General features: G+C 39.7%; 3 non-coding genes across 3 annotated transcripts; all 3 read left to right on the forward strand.

Annotated features, from left to right (window-relative positions):
* The first annotated feature begins 918 nt into the window (after positions 1-918).
* On the forward strand, positions 919-990 carry TRNAC-GCA (transfer RNA cysteine (anticodon GCA)). The gene has a single exon. It is a non-coding gene; the product is annotated as a tRNA-Cys (tRNA).
* A 3,292-nt stretch (positions 991-4,282) lies between these two features.
* On the forward strand, positions 4,283-4,354 carry TRNAC-GCA (transfer RNA cysteine (anticodon GCA)). The gene has a single exon. It is a non-coding gene; the product is annotated as a tRNA-Cys (tRNA).
* Positions 4,355-12,009: 7,655 nt separating this feature from the next.
* TRNAC-GCA (transfer RNA cysteine (anticodon GCA)) lies at positions 12,010-12,081 on the forward strand. Its single transcript has one exon. It is a non-coding gene; the product is annotated as a tRNA-Cys (tRNA).
* Positions 12,082-16,929: the final 4,848 nt, after the last annotated feature.

Consider the following 16,929-nt stretch of genomic DNA (forward strand, 5'->3'; position numbering starts at 1 on the left):
ATTTTAATGGCATTACAGTGTTTGCTTCTCAAAACCTGTGAGTAAATGCAGTTTTTAACACTCGGCTTGGTATTCCCTTTGGGAAATTTCTGAAACATCATTGATAAATTTTGGAATTCGGCTCTTCCTTTCACAGCACTAAACAAAAGGAATGGACTATGAAACCAATTGACAACTTTGTTGTACTGTTTGGTGCTTTCTTGTATTGCACTGAAGAAATGGCGTATAAAACTTGGCAGCGAAGCAGTCAATCTATTTCTCATTTCACCTGTGTCTTTAGTCTTACATGTATTCCACCTCTTCTCTGTGCATGCAAAGTATGTGTTTGTTTGAAGCACTTCATTTTTGTGCAACGTCGGAACTATTTAATTTCTCCTTAAAAGCTCTGCCTACGTGCAAGATGTACGAACTACCATTGCAGTTGCAAGAAGGCTGGTCTGAAGAATCAGGCCATTTGCAAATGCAAAATGGATTTTTCTGATGTATTAAATGGAAGGTATTCAAAAGGGGTGTTTGGGTGTACCTTCCAAATACCGAATTGTAGTCGTACGTAGAAATGTTTTTCCACCATAATTTGGCCAAAACAATCATACTTCATCACCATCTCCGTGATTGTGGTAACAAATCCTCAAATGATAAGGTGTCCCGTAAAAACCTCTACCCCTTTAAGAATGTTTCAAAACAATCATTGTATGTAGAGGCATTGGTCCTATGTACCACTGCCTATTCAAATAAAATAACAATGAAACAAATAAATCTGTTTTTTAAATGATCCAGTTTTCCTTTAATAAATAATGTTAAGGACTACTTCTCCTGTTCCACAGTTTCAAGGTTGTACTTTCTGGCACAACTTAGTATGATCCTCACACTCTTTCAATATGTACTGATATTTTGTCATTCTGATTGTACTGAAAAGCTGGGGATATAGCTCAGTGGTAGAGCATTTGACTGCAGATCAAGAGGTCCCTGGTTCAAATCCGGGTGTCCCCTTACCGTATTTTGATTCTGTTGTTTGTAATTTGGACTTTTCATCAATTCCATTTGGATTATCTTTGACAGAGTCAGTGTTCCCTTGGATATTGCACTTTAATAGCATTTCAGTGTTTCCTGCTCAAAACCTGTGAGTAAATGCAGTTTTTAACACTCGGCTTGGTATTCCCTTTGGGAAATTTCTGAAACATCATTGATCAATTTTGGAATTCGGCTCTTCCTTTCACAGCACTAAACAAAGGGAATGGACTATGAAACCAATTGACAACGTTGTTATACTGTTTGGTGCTTTCTTGTATTGCACTGAAGAAATGGCGTATAAAACTTGGCAGCGGAGCAGTCAATCTATTTCTCATTTCACCTGTGTCTTCAGTCTTACATATATTCCACCTCTTCTCTGTGCATGCAAAGTATGTGTTTGTTTGTGTGGAAAAGTACATTTTGCCATGTTATATGTGCCTACGTGTTCCCCATCTTATGTTATATGTGCATGATCGATATGCATGTATTCCCCTCTGATCGATTAAAGACGCAATTACAGTTGTGTCCATCTCTAGTATGCCAGTTTCCAGTTCTCGTGAAAGCAACGAATATTAGGCCTATGTAAACCTACGTTGCCACATTTTACAGTGTGCACGTTAATTCATTGAATTGTCCCCGTTTCTAGGCCTCAAAAGGGCCCGGACTCAGATTCAGCTCCTGTCTTCTGAACCCTCTCCGAGGAGCGATACAGCCCCCACCTGTATCCCTGACCCTTCACTTACTTCCTGCCTCGCAGTGCCCGGCTCGGCCTGGCTCTGCCTCCCAGTCTGCCAAGAGTATGTTATGTTTCTAGTTATCAGTCCAGCCCTCCTTCTCTGCATTCCTAAGCTACTGAATCGCATCAAAGTTTCCGTCATGGTCTAGCCTTTATGTCTCCATGTAAGAGAAATACTGTATTAATATTCATAGAATATTCCTCGCACCCGCACTACATATGGAATAATGCATGCACCAGTCTTAGCGTCTGTTAGCCTTTGCCCTGATAATTTTTGGATTCTATCAACATGTTCTCTAAACATCAGATACTAGATATGCCTGGGTACATGTCGCTCTGACACTCCAGACTTTAGTCTCCTCTTCTAGCGCAGAAGTCATAGCCCCCAGTTCTCCCTGGTAACACGTCATTGCCAGTTTGCGCGCACCACTAGGTTAGAGGTCCCAGCTGCTCAGGTAGCCCCCTCCATGTTTCCGCCCCGTTTATGACATATTCTGTTACGTTTGCATCACATGTCTATGTATACGCCTTTTGTTACACCCATTTTGCCCTTATCTTTCGCGACTGTTACAAACCACGCCTACTGCTACGCCTACTGTATTGAATGAAATGCATTTTGTTTAACTATAAATACTAATGCACTGTTATTAAAAGTTATGCGCATCATTCCCAGATCCTGTCCCCGGCAGCTGCCGGGCCTTGCCATCCTATTCCCATGCAGGCTGTCCTGTTCCTGTCCTTTATGCCTGATTAAAGCCTGTAAACTTCAGCTACCTCGAATCTTGACTCTTATTTATTGAGCTACCTGTTTATATTGAATCCAGTCAAAAATAGATCCGGTAATATTTATTTATTTACCACATTTGAAGCACTTCATTTTTGTGCAACGTAGGAACTATTTAATTTCTCCTTAAAAGCTCTGCCTACGTGCAAGATGTACGAACTATCATTGCAGTTGCAAGAAGGCTGGTCTGAAGAATCAGGCCATTTGCAAACTCAAAATGGCTTTTTCTGATGTATTAAATGGAAGGTATTCGGAAGGGGTGTTTGGGTGTACCTTCCAAATACTGAATTGTAGTGGTACGTAGAAATGTTTTTCCACCATAATTTGGCCCAAAACAATCATACTTCATCACCATTTCACTGATTGTGGTAACCAATCCTCAAATGATAAGGTGTCCCGTAAAAACCTCTTCCCCTTTAAGAATGTTTCAAAACAATCATTGTATGTAGAGGCATTGGTCCTATGTACCACTGCCTATTCAAATAAAATAACAATGAAACAAATATCTGTTTTTTAAATGATCCAGTGTTCCTTTAATAAATAATATTAAGGACTATTTCTCCTGTTCCACAGTTTCAAGGTTGTACTTTCCGGAACAACTTAGTATGATCCACTCACTCTTTCATGATGTACTGATATTTTGTCATTCTGATTTTAATGTAAAGCTGGGGATATAGCTAAGTGGTAGAGCATTTGACTGCAGATCAAGAGGTCCCTGGTTCGAATCCGTGTGTCACCTCAATCTATTTTGATTCTGTTGTTTGTAATTGGGACTTTTCATCAATTCCATTTGGATCATCTTTGACAGAGTCAGTGTTCCCTTGGATATTGCACTTTAATAGCATTTCAGTGTTTCCTGCTCAAAACCTGTGAGTAAATGCAGTTTTTAACACTCGGCTTGGTATTCCCTTTGGGAAATTTCTGAAACATCTTTGATAAATTTTGGAATTCGGCTCTTCCTTTCACAGCACTAAACAAAGGGAATGGACTATGAAACCAATTGACAACTTTGTTATACTGTTTGGTGCTTTCTTGTATTGCACTGAAGAAATGGCGTATAAAACTTGGCGGCGAAGCAGTCAATCTATTTCTTATTTCACCTCTGTCTTCAGTCTTACATATATTTCACCTCTTCTCTGTGCATGCAAAGTATGTGTTTGTTTGAAGCACTTCATTTTTGTGCAACGTCGGAACTATTTAATTTCTCCTTAAAAGCTCTGCCTACGTGCAAGATGTACGAACTACCATTGCAGTTGCAAGAAGGCTGGTCTGAAGAATCAGGCCATTTGCAAATGCAAAATGGCTTTTTCTGATGTATTAAATGGAAGGTATTCGAAAGGGGTGTTTGGGTGTACCTTCCAAATACCGAATTGTAGTGGTACGTAGAAATGTTTTTCCACCATAATTTGGCCCAAAACAATCATACTTCATCACCATCTCCGTGATTGTGGTAACAAATCCTCAAATGATAAGGTGTCCCGTAAAAACCTCTACCCCTTTAAGAATGTTTCAAAACAATCATTGTATGTAGAGGCATTGGTCCTATGTACCACTGCCTATTCAAATAAAATAACAATGAAACAAATAAATCTGTTTTTTAAATGATCCAGTTTTCCTTTAATAAATAATGTTAAGGACTACTTCTCCTGTTCCACAGTTTCAAGGTTGTACTTTCTGGCACAACTTAGTATGATCCTCACACGCTTTCAATATGTACTGATATTTTGTCATTCTGATTTTACTGAAAAGCTGGGGATATAGCTCAGTGGTAGAGCATTTGACTGCAGATCAAGAGGTCCCTGGTTCAAATCCGGTTGTCCCCTTACCCTATTTTGATTCTGTTGTTTGTAATTTGGACTTTTCATCAATTCCATTTGGATTATCTTTGACAGAGTCAGTGTTCCCTTGGATATTGCACTTTAATAGCATTTCAGTGTTTCCTGCTCAAAACCTCTGAGTAAATGCAGTTTTTAACACTCGGCTTGGTATTCCCTTTGGGAAATTTCTGAAACATCATTGATCAATTTTGGAATTCAGCTCTTCCTTTCACAGCGCTAAACAAAGGGAATGGACTATGAAACCAATTGACAACGTTGTTATACTGTTTGGTGCTTTCTTGTATTGCACTGAAGAAATGGCGTATAAAACTTGGCAGCGGAGCAGTCAATCTATTTCTCATTTCACCTGTGTCTTCAGTCTTACATATATTCCACCTCTTCTCTGTGCATGCAAAGTATGTGTTTGTTTGAAGCACTTCATTTTTGTGCAACGTAGGAACTATTTAATTTCTCCTTAAAAGCTCTGCCTACGTGCAAGATGTACGAACTATCATTGCAGTTGCAAGAAGGCTGGTCTGAAGAATCAGGCCATTTGCAAACTCAAAATGGCTTTTTCTGATGTATTAAATGGAAGGTATTCGAAAGGGGTGTTTGGGTGTACCTTCCAAATACTGAATTGTAGTGGTACATAGAAATGTTTTTCCACCAAAAAGTAATCTATCACTGTTCCCCTGGCTCCTTACGTGCAAGATCTGCCAACTTCAAATCTATTTTAAAAAGAATACTTTTCCTTCTTTCTATGCATAGCGCAGTGTTTGAATTACCTAGAAGGCATATAGCCCTTTGGACCCATTGACGCATTTCAGATACGTCAATTCCTGTATTGTTTGAATGCGCCTCTTCGCACATGTCAAAAATGTTTGTCAGTGGCCCCTAAACGTCCAGAAGTCTATCCTGACACCCCTTCATTCCTTTTTCAAGACCTCTTCTAGGGTCTTTCCCAGACTTGTTTATAAATGCCATCATTTCTGGTCCAGCTCAGGTGTATATGCAACCTTGCTTTTCAGACTTGGTCTAGGACATTCGCTCCTCATCCTAGTCCTCACATCCTTCGGTATTTCCCTTCTAATCCAATACCTAACGTATGTTGCTACGTGCTCCACCGGAGACCATTGCGGAGAAAGTGGATGTTGTATCATAAGAGGGTTGAACATTTCTTCCCCTTGCGGATCAACAGTGTCATTTTCCTCAATCTTAATCTCCCTCTCTCTCACCTTTCTCCTCTTAAGTGGAACCTCCTCCACATCTGACTCAACTATACTTGAGCTACAAGTAAGTTCAACATCACCACTAGATAAACTTGAATCCAGGCCACCGCTGTGTGCTTAACTTAAAGCGCCTTTATTGAGCTCTCTTTCGCCTTTGTTGCGGACTCCTTCAGAACCTTACGTTCTTTTCCTTTCTTTACTGTGTCAATATACTTTCTTTTCTGAGTTCTTTTCTTCCCCTGGCTAGATCCTCCTGCAACCACATCCCTTTCCTCAGTGGTCCAGAAGTTCTCCTCTTCGCCAGACCTTTGTCTCCTTTGCATAGATTTTTCTAAACTGTTTTTTATTTTTTTTTCAAGAGATGCTGACATCCCCCCAAACTTTTTATCCATGTAGCTCTTCATTCTCTCCTCTCAACTTCCCTCTACACTTTCCATTTTACTACAGATATAGTATTATCCCTCAAAATCAAACCTTTTTAACTGCTTAAAACTATCTTTATTTGAAATTTAATACATTAGTACAAATTACAAAATACAATAGGCGCCTTGATGCCCTTGGGCTAAGTTGCGCGATATAAGATTCCCATCATTCATTCATTCATTCACCATAATTTGGCCCAAAACAATCATACTTCATCACCATCTCACTGATTGTGGTAACCAATCCTCAAATGATAAGGTGTCCCGTAAAAACCTCTTCCCCTTTAAGAATGTTTCAAAACAATCATTGTATGTAGAGGCATTGGTCCTATGTACCACTGCCTATTCAAATAAAATAACAATGAAACAAATATCTGTTTTTTAAATGATCCAGTTTTCCTTTAATAAATAATATTAAGGACTATTTCTCCTGTTCCACAGTTTCAAGGTTGTACTTTCCGGAACAACTTAGTATGATCCACTCACTCTTTCATGATGTACTGATATTTTGTCATTCTGATTTTACTATAAAGCCGGGGGTTATAGCTCAGTGGTAGAGCATTTGACTGCAGATCAAGAGGTCCCTGGTTCAAATCCGTGTGTCACCTCACTCTATTTTGATTCTGTTGTTTGTAATTGGGACTTTTCATCAATTCCATTTGGATCATCTTTGACAGAGTCAGTGTTCCCTTGGATATTGCACTTTAATAGCATTTCAGTGTTTCCTGCTCAAAACCTATGAGTAAATGCAGTTTTTAACACTCGGCTTGGTATTCCCTTTGGGAAATTTCTGTAACATCATTGATCAATTTTGGAATTCGCCTCTTCCTTTCACAGCACTAAACAAAGGGAATGGACTATGAAACCAATTGACAACTTTGTTATACTGTTTGGTGCTTTCTTGTATTGCACTGAAGAAATGGCGTATAAAACTTGGCAGCGAAGCAGTCAATCTATTTCTCATTTCACCTCTGTCTTCAGTCTTACATATATTTCACCTCTTCTCTGTGCATGCAAAGTATGTGTTTGTTTGAAGGACTTCATTTTTGTGCAACGTAGGAACTATTTAATTTCTCCTTAAAAGCTCTGCCTACTTGCAAGATGTACGAACTATCATTGCAGTTGCAAGAAGGCTGGTCTGAAGAATCAGGCCATTTGCAAACGCAAAATGGCTTTTTCTGAAGTATTAAATGGAAGGTATTCGAAAGGGGTGTTTGGGTGTACCTTCCAAATACCGAATTGTAGTGGTACGTAGAAATGTTTTTCCACCATAATTTGGCCAAAACAATCATACTTCATCACCATCTCCGTGATTGTGGTAACCAATCCTCAAATGATAAGGTGTCCCGTAAAAACCTCTTCCCCTTTAAGAATGTTTCAAAACAATCATTGTATGTAGAGGCATTGGTCCTATGTACCACTACCGTCAAAAAATTCCATGGACTTCGTGAAAAGACATTCGAAAAGGACTGCCAAAATTTTAAAGACTGCCTGAAACCAGACTCTGAAATTGATTTGGAACTGAAAGTTCCTCTGTTAGAGAAAACTCCGCAACAGGAGTATAAGTTGAAGCTCCGGTCTAGTAAAATAAGTCAGCCAGTTTAATTGTCTAAGTCCCTCTCGGGTGAAACGGTTAGACAGGTTTCTGACATGTATGAGATAGACCCCCATAGTGAGAGAGTTAGTCACAACTCTATACGATGTATCATCATTCTAAGTTTTGTCTTATATGTAAGTTTAATGGTTACCTGCACAAGTTATGCATTACATTAATGTTTTCCAATTTCTCATGTAAATAAGTTTTCTAATGCTACAGTAGAGCACACGTTTAGTGATCTGCCTCCTCATGAGCTATCCTATCGTCTTGCTATGCGCAACAATACATTCATTAGAATGTTACACTATTCACACCAGACCAGCAATGCTACTAATTGTTGGGTGTGTGGTCGACTCCCCCCTTTCCAGACACCGAAGGGAGTTCTGCCACTCTTTCCTTATCCATTTTCACATAATGGTTCATGTGGAGCATGGTCCACGTTAACGTCATCTTCCAATGATATGTCCCTTCTGAATAGGACATGTTTTCCAGACAAGCAAGGTCTCTCCCATAGAACAGGGTCAGATCTAGAAAATGAAGTTTACAATTTAGGTAATTATTCTTCGAATTTTATGGTCCTGAATGTTCAGTCTGATACTACTCCGGATTTACCTGCTATTTCAGTACTACCAGTCAAAGGCGAATTATGTGTCAGAAAGAATGGTTCCGCACATGTAGGACATAGTGATTGTACTACTACTGTCGAGTATAGGGACAGTAGGAAGTCTATTTTCAAAGCCTCACGTCATTCTTATTTTATTTGTGGTCAGACCGCATATGTTCGTCTGCCCCTCGATTGGGATGGAACATGTTACATTGCCTTCCTACTGCCACCAGTTTTTCTAGCCCCATCTGATTATCACAGAAACACACATCTAGTACACGTCAGACATAGAAGGGAGATCGAGTCCCCAATTGTCGATCAAACTGAAACTACTCTAGAACAGTATCAAGACTTCAATAAAGGTTTTTTCTTCTTTATAGGACCTGTCCAGAATAGTAAGTTAATACGTAGGTTAACCAGAACCCTTGAAGCAGTAGTGAATGAGACTACTTCTGCTCTAGGTAACTTAACCGAAGAGCAATCTGCTATGAGATTTGTCGTGCTCCAAAATCGTCTCGTTCTTGACGTCATACTGGCCGATAGAGGAGGAGCATGTAGAGTCATCGGATCTAGTTGCTGCATTTTCATTCCTAATAACGCGCCGTCTGTTTATTCAGCTATAACCAGACTTCATAAAATTGCCCATCAGTTACACCAGAATCCAGGCACCTGGACATGGTCCGGTTGGCTCTGGAGTATTATATCTGCCTGGGGATGGAAAGTATTGTCATTCCTAGGTATTGCAGTAATGATCATATTCAGTTGCTGCCTCTGTATACAATGTGGCCCTGCGATTTGCGGCATTTGCGCTACCTCTTGTATTCCTAGTCCTAAATCCCGTTCCAAGACAATTCGAGACGAGCAAATGATGCTATATGAAATGATAGATGGTATCATGAATATTGATGTTTCCTGATGGAAACGTAGGGCACAAGGAGGGAATGTGGAAAAGTAAATTTTGCCATGTTATATGTGCCTACGTGTTCCCCATCTTATGTTATATGTGCATGATCGATATGCATGTATTCCCCTCTGATCGATTAAAGACGCAATTACAGTTGTGTCCATCTCTAGTATGCCAGTTTCCAGTTCTCGTGAAAGCAACGAATATTAGGCCTATGTAAACCTACGTTGCCACATTTTACAGTGTGCACGTTAATTCATTGAATTGTCCCCGTTTCTAGGCCTCAAAAGGGCCCGGACTCAGATTCAGCTCCTGTCTTCTGAACCCTCTCCGAGGAGCGATACAGCCCCCACCTGTATCCCTGACCCTTCACTTACTTCCTGCCTCGCAGTGCCCGGCTCGGCCTGGCTCTGCCTCCCAGTCTGCCAAGAGTATGTTATGTTTCTAGTTATCAGTCCAGCCCTCCTTCTCTGCATTCCTAAGCTACTGAATCGCATCAAAGTTTCCGTCATGGTCTAGCCTTTATGTCTCCATGTAAGAGAAATACTGTATTAATATTCATAGAATATTCCTCGCACCCGCACTACATATGGAATAATGCATGCACCAGTCTTAGCGTCTGTTAGCCTTTGCCCTGATAACTTTTGGATTCTATCAACATGTTCTCTAAACATCAGATACTAGATATGCCTGGGTACATGTCGCTCTGACACTCCAGACTTTAGTCTCCTCTTCTAGCGCAGAAGTCATAGCCCCCAGTTCTCCCTGGTAACACGTCATTGCCAGTTTGCGCGCACCACTAGGTTAGAGGTCCCAGCTGCTCAGGTAGCCCCCTCCATGTTTCCGCCCCGTTTATGACATATTCTGTTACGTTTGCATCACATGTCTATGTATACGCCTTTTGTTACACCCATTTTGCCCTTATCTTTCGCGACTGTTACAAACTACGCCTACTGCTACGCCTACTGTATTGAATGAAATGTATTTTGTTTAACTATAAATACTAATGCACTGTTATTAAAAGTTATGCGCATCATTCCCAGATCCTGTCCCCGGCAGCTGCCGGGCCTTGCCATCCTATTCCCATGCAGGCTGTCCTGTTCCTGTCCTTTATGCCTGATTAAAGCCTGTAAACTTCAGCTACCTCGAATCTTGACTCTTATTTATTGAGCTACCTGTTTATATTGAATCCAGTCAAAAATAGATCTGGTAATATTTATTTATTTACCACATTTGAAGCACTTCATTTTTGTGCAACGTAGGAACTATTTAATTTCTCCTTAAAAGCTCTGCCTACGTGCAAGATGTACGAACTATCATTGCAGTTGCAAGAAGGCTGGTCTGAAGAATCAGGCCATTTGCAAACTCAAAATGGCTTTTTCTGATGTATTAAATGGAAGGTATTCGAAAGGGGTGTTTGGGTGTACCTTCCAAATACTGAATTGTAGTGGTACGTAGAAATGTTTTTCCACCATAATTTGGCCCAAAACAATCATACTTCATCACCATTTCACTGATTGTGGTAACCAATCCTCAAATGATAAGGTGTCCCGTAAAAACCTCTTCCCCTTTAAGAATGTTTCAAAACAATCATTGTATGTAGAGGCATTGGTCCTATGTACCACTGCCTGTTCAAATAAAATAACAATGAAACAAATATCTGTTTTTTAAATGATCCAGTGTTCCTTTAATAAATAATATTAAGGACTATTTCTCCTGTTCCACAGTTTCAAGGTTGTACTTTCCGGAACAACTTAGTATGATCCACTCACTCTTTCATGATGTACTGGTATTTTGTCATTCTGATTTTAATGTAAAGCTGGGGAAATAGCTAAGTGGTAGAGCATTTGACTGCAGATCAAGAGGTCCCTGGTTCAAATCCGTGTGTCACCTCAATCTATTTTGATTCTGTTGTTTGTAATTGGGACTTTTCATCAATTCCATTTGGATCATCTTTGACAGAGTCAGTGTTCCCTTGGATATTGCACTTTAATAGCATTTCAGTGTTTCCTGCTCAAAACTTGTGAGTAAATGCAGTTTTTAACACTCGGCTTGGTATTCCCTTTGGGAAATTTCTGAAACATCTTTGATAAATTTTGGAATTCGGCTCTTCCTTTCACAGCACTAAACAAAGGGAATGGACTATGAAACCAATTGACAACTTTGTTATACTGTTTGGTGCTTTCTTGTATTGCACTGAAGAAATGGCGTATACAACTTGGCGGCGAAGCAGTCAATCTATTTCTTATTTCACCTCTGTCTTCAGTCTTACATATATTTCACCTCTTCTCTGTGCATGCAAAGTATGTGTTTGTTTGAAGCACTTCATTTTTGTGCAACGTCGGAACTATTTAATTTCTCCTTAAAAGCTCTGCCTACGTGCAAGATGTACGAACTACCATTGCAGTTGCAAGAAGGCTGGTCTGAAGAATCAGGCCATTTGCAAATGCAAAATGGCTTTTTCTGATGTATTAAATGGAAGGTATTCGAAAGGGGTGTTTGGGTGTACCTTCCAAATACCGAATTGTAGTGGTACGTAGAAATGTTTTTCCACCATAATTTGGCCCAAAACAATCATACTTCATCACCATCTCCGTGATTGTGGTAACAAATCCTCAAATGATAAGGTGTCCCGTAAAAACCTCTACCCCTTTAAGAATGTTTCAAAACAATCATTGTATGTAGTGGCATTGGTCCTATGTACCACTGCCTATTCAAATAAAATAACAATGAAACAAATAAATCTGTTTTTTAAATGATCCAGTTTTCCTTTAATAAATAATGTTAAGGACTACTTCTCCTGTTCCACAGTTTCAAGGTTGTACTTTCTGGCACAACTTAGTATGATCCTCACACGCTTTCAATATGTACTGATATTTTGTCATTCTGATTTTACTGAAAAGCTGGGGATATAGCTCAGTGGTAGAGCATTTGACTGCAGATCAAGAGGTCCCTGGTTCAAATCCGGTTGTCCCCTTACCCTATTTTGATTCTGTTGTTTGTAATTTGGACTTTTCATCAATTCCATTTGGATTATCTTTGACAGAGTCAGTGTTCCCTTGGATATTGCACTTTAATAGCATTTCAGTGTTTCCTGCTCAAAACCTCTGAGTAAATGCAGTTTTTAACACTCGGCTTGGTATTCCCTTTGGGAAATTTCTGAAACATCATTGATCAATTTTGGAATTCGGCTCTTCCTTTCACAGCGCTAAACAAAGGGAATGGACTATGAAACCAATTGACAACGTTGTTATACTGTTTGGTGCTTTCTTGTATTGCACTGAAGAAATGGCGTATAAAACTTGGCAGCGGAGCAGTCAATCTATTTCTCATTTCACCTGTGTCTTCAGTCTTACATATATTCCACCTCTTCTCTGTGCATGCAAAGTATGTGTTTGTTTGAAGCACTTCATTTTTGTGCAACGTAGGAACTATTTAATTTCTCCTTAAAAGCTCTGCCTACGTGCAAGATGTACGAACTATCATTGCAGTTGCAAGAAGGCTGGTCTGAAGAATCAGGCCATTTGCAAACTCAAAATGGCTTTTTCTGATGTATTAAATGGAAGGTATTCGAAAGGGGTGTTTGGGTGTACCTTCCAAATACTGAATTGTAGTGGTACATAGAAATGTTTTTCCACCAAAAAGTAATCTATCACTGTTCCCCTGGCTCCTTACGTGCAAGATCTGCCAACTTCAAATCTATTTTAAAAAGAATACTTTTCCTTCTTTCTATGCATAGCGCAGTGTTTGAATTACCTAGAAGGCATATAGCCCTTTGGACCCATTGACGCATTTCAGATACGTCAATTCCTGTATTGTTTGAATGCGCCTCTTCGCACATGTCAAAAATGTTTGTCAGTGGCCCCTAAACGTCCAGAAGTCTATCCTGACACCCCTTCATTCCTTTTTCAAGACCTCTTCTAGGGTCTTTCCCAGACTTGTTTATAAATGCCATCATTTCTGGTCCAGCTCAGGTGTATATGCAACCTTGCTTTTCAGACTTGGTCTAGGACATTCGCTCCTCATCCTAGTCCTCACATCCTTCGGTATTTCCCTTCTAATCCAATACCTAACGTATGTTGCTACGTGCTCCACCGGAGACCATTGCGGAGAAAGTGGATGTTGTATCATAAGAGGGTTGAACATTTCTTCCCCTTGCGGATCAACAGTGTCATTTTCCTCAATCTTAATCTCCCTCTCTCTCACCTTTCTCCTCTTAAGTGGAACCTCCTCCACATCTGACTCAACTATACTTGAGCTACAAGTAAGTTCAACATCACCACTAGATAAACTTGAATCACAGGCCACCGCTGTGTGCTTAACTTAAAGCGCCTTTATTGAGCTCTCTTTCGCCTTTGTTGCGGACTCCTTCAGAACCTTACGTTCTTTTCCTCTCTTTACTGTGTCAATATACTTTCTTTTCTGAGTTCTTTTCTTCCCCTGGCTAGATCCTCCTGCAACCACATCCCTTTCCTCAGTGGTCCAGAAGTTCTCCTCTTCGCCAGACCTTTGTCTCCTTTGCATAGATTTTTCTAAACTGTTTTTTTTTTTTTTTTCAAGAGATGCTGACATCCCCCCAAACTTTTTATCCATGTAGCTCTTCATTCTCTCCTCTCAACTTCCCTCTACACTTTCCATTTTACTACAGATATAGTATTATCCCTCAAAATCAAACCTTTTTAACTGCTTAAAACTATCTTTATTTGAAATTTAATACATTAGTACAAATTACAAAATACAATAGGCGCCTTGATGCCCTTGGGCTAAGTTGCGCGATATAAGATTCCCATCATTCATTCATTCATTCACCATAATTTGGCCCAAAACAATCATACTTCATCACCATCTCACTGATTGTGGTAACCAATCCTCAAATGATAAGGTGTCCCGTAAAAACCTCTTCCCCTTTAAGAATGTTTCAAAACAATCATTGTATGTAGAGGCATTGGTCCTATGTACCACTGCCTATTCAAATAAAATAACAATGAAACAAATATCTGTTTTTTAAATGATCCAGTTTTCCTTTAATAAATAATATTAAGGACTATTTCTCCTGTTCCACAGTTTCAAGGTTGTACTTTCCGGAACAACTTAGTATGATCCACTCACTCTTTCATGATGTACTGATATTTTGTCATTCTGATTTTACTATAAAGCCGGGGGTTATAGCTCAGTGGTAGAGCATTTGACTGCAGATCAAGAGGTCCCTGGTTCAAATCCGTGTGTCACCTCACTCTATTTTGATTCTGTTGTTTGTAATTGGGACTTTTCATCAATTCCATTTGGATCATCTTTGACAGAGTCAGTGTTCCCTTGGATATTGCACTTTAATAGCATTTCAGTGTTTCCTGCTCAAAACCTATGAGTAAATGCAGTTTTTAACACTCGGCTTGGTATTCCCTTTGGGAAATTTCTGTAACATCATTGATCAATTTTGGAATTCGCCTCTTCCTTTCACAGCACTAAACAAAGGGAATGGACTATGAAACCAATTGACAACTTTGTTATACTGTTTGGTGCTTTCTTGTATTGCACTGAAGAAATGGCGTATAAAACTTGGCAGCGAAGCAGTCAATCTATTTCTCATTTCACCTCTGTCTTCAGTCTTACATATATTTCACCTCTTCTCTGTGCATGCAAAGTATGTGTTTGTTTGAAGGACTTCATTTTTGTGCAACGTAGGAACTATTTAATTTCTCCTTAAAAGCTCTGCCTACTTGCAAGATGTACGAACTATCATTGCAGTTGCAAGAAGGCTGGTCTGAAGAATCAGGCCATTTGCAAACGCAAAATGGCTTTTTCTGAAGTATTAAATGGAAGGTATTCGAAAGGGGTGTTTGGGTGTACCTTCCAAATACCGAATTGTAGTGCTACGTAGAAATGTTTTTCCACCATAATTTGGCCAAAACAATCATACTTCATCACCATCTCCGTGATTGTGGTAACCAATCCTCAAATGATAAGGTGTCCCGTAAAAACCTCTTCCCCTTTAAGAATGTTTCAAAACAATCATTGTATGTAGAGGCATTGGTCCTATGTACCACTACCGTCAAAAAATTCCATGGACTTCGTGAAAAGACATTCGAAAAGGACTGCCAAAATTTTAAAGACTGCCTGAAACCAGACTCTGAAATTGATTTGGAACTGAAAGTTCCTCTGTTAGAGAAAACTCCGCAACAGGAGTATAAGTTGAAGCTCCGGTCTAGTAAAATAAGTCAGCCAGTTTAATTGTCTAAGTCCCTCTCGGGTGAAACGGTTAGACAGGTTTCTGACATGTATGAGATAGACCCCCATAGTGAGAGAGTTAGTCACAACTCTGTACGATGTATCATCATTCTAAGTTTTTTATTATATGTAAGTTTAATGGTTACCTGCACAAGTTATGCATTACATTTATGTTTTCCAATTTCTCATGTAAATAAGTTTTCTAATGCTACAGTAGAGCACACGTTTAGTGATCTGCCTCCTCACGAGCTATCCTATCGTCTTGCTATGCGCAACAATACATTCATTAGAATGTTACACTATTCACACCAGACCAGCAATGCTACTAATTGTTGGGTGTGTGGTCGACTCCCCCCTTTCCAGACACCGAAGGGAGTTCTGCCACTCTTTCCTTATCCATTTTCACATAATGGTTCGTGTGGAGCATGGTCCACGTTAACGTCATCTTCCAATGATATGTCCCTTCTGAATAGGACATGTTTTCCAGACAAGCAAGGTCTCTCCCATAGAACAGGGTCAGATCTAGAAAATGAAGTTTAAAATTTAGGTAATTATTCTTCGAATTTTATGGTCCTGAATGTTCAGTCTGATACTACTCCGGATTTACCTGCTATTTCAGTACTACCAGTCAAAGGCGAATTATGTGTCAGAAAGAATGGTTCCGCACATGTAGGACATAGTGATTGTACTACTACTGTCGAGTATAGGGACAGTAGGAAGTCTATTTTCAAAGCCTCACGTCATTCTTATTTTATTTGTGGTCAGACCGCATATGTTCGTCTGCCCCTCGATTGGGATGGAACATGTTACATTGCCTTCCTACTGCCACCAGTTTTTCTAGCCCCATCTGATTATCACAGAAACACACATATAGTACACGTCAGACATAGAAGGGAGATCGAGTCCCCAATTGTCGATCAAACTGAAACTACTCTAGAACAGTATCAAGACTTCAATAAAGGTTTTTTCTTCTTTATAGGACCTGTCCAGAATAGTAAGTTAATACGTAGGTTAACCAGAACCCTTGAAGCAGTAGTGAATGAGACTACTTCTGCTCTAGGTAACTTAACCGAAGAGCAATCTGCTATGAGATTTGTCGTGCTCCAAAATCGTCTCGTTCTTGACGTCATACTGGCCGATAGAGGAGGAGCATGTAGAGTCATCGGATCTAGTTGCTGCATTTTCATTCCTAATAACGCGCTGTCTGTTTATTCAGCTATAACCAGACTTCATAAAATTGCCCATCAGTTACACCAGAATCCAGGCACCTGGACATGGTCCGGTTGGCTCTGGAGTATTATATCTGCCTGGGGATGGAAAGTATTGTCATTCCTAGGTATTGCAGTAATGATCATATTCAGTTGCTGCCTCTGTATACAATGTGGCCCTGCGATTTGCGGCATTTGCGCTACCTCTTGTATTCCTAGTCCTAAATCCCGTTCCAAGACAATTCGAGACGAGCAAATGATGCTATATGAAATGATAGATGGTATCATGAATATTGATGTTTCCTGATGGAAACGTAGGGCACAAGGAGGGAATGTGGAAAAGTAAATTTTGCCATGTTATATGTGCCTACGTGTTCCCCATCTTATGTTAT

Source organism: Lissotriton helveticus, chromosome 1_2 (assembly GCF_964261635.1).
Source record: "Lissotriton helveticus chromosome 1_2, aLisHel1.1, whole genome shotgun sequence".
NCBI lineage: Eukaryota > Metazoa > Chordata > Amphibia > Caudata > Salamandridae > Lissotriton > Lissotriton helveticus.